Below are 537 nucleotides of genomic sequence, written 5' to 3'. Positions count from 1 at the left end.
GCTGATATCAATTTAGCTTAAAACAGTACTTTTGTGCTTGATTTTTTTTTTGAACTGTATTAGTGAAAATACTTAAAACAAGACTCTATCAATGGAACGATTTTCACAACTAAGAAAATTCACTTCTTTAATTCAGTTTGCAAACCGAAGCGTTACACCGTGGGCAAAATACGGGAAGAAATATAACAAAGACTGGGAGAAAGAGAAAGGAGAAAAAGAATGGATTCAACCCGTCATGGGGAACAACTCAAAATCACTTTGAAAAAGTGTCAAGCCTATATTTCGAATCCCATCAGTTCTAATGTTAAATAATGTTAAAAGGTGGTTTAACTCCCTCCTGTGTTCATTGTCCTGAAGCTCAGGGGGAGAAAATAAAACTCTACCGTGTGTACAGTTTACTTATCTGTCCACATGAATGGAAATTGACAATCCGTCCCCACTGATTGTAAAACACAGTTTATTAATTTATCTCTTCCAGGATCTTAGGGGGCTCCGTAGAAAATGTCGCTTGTTTTGGGCTTGTTTTCACAGGCCTGG

General features: G+C 37.1%; 1 long non-coding RNA gene across 1 annotated transcript in view; it reads left to right on the top strand.

The window, feature by feature from the left end:
- LOC116697573 (uncharacterized) overlaps positions 1 to 537 on the top strand; it is a 2,604-nt gene that overhangs the window by 1,105 nt on the left and 962 nt on the right. Inside the window, exon 2 of the long non-coding RNA XR_004334012.1 lies at positions 532 to 537. This exon is cut by the window's right edge and continues 80 nt beyond it. This is a non-coding gene — a long non-coding RNA (uncharacterized LOC116697573). The remainder of the gene's footprint in view (positions 1 to 531) is intronic.

The sequence above is a fragment of the Etheostoma spectabile genome, chromosome 11 (assembly GCF_008692095.1).
Source record: "Etheostoma spectabile isolate EspeVRDwgs_2016 chromosome 11, UIUC_Espe_1.0, whole genome shotgun sequence".
NCBI classification, from domain to species: Eukaryota; Metazoa; Chordata; class Actinopteri; order Perciformes; family Percidae; genus Etheostoma; species Etheostoma spectabile.
Note: the sequence above shows the minus strand (reverse complement) of the source record. Positions and strands in the feature narration are given on the sequence as shown.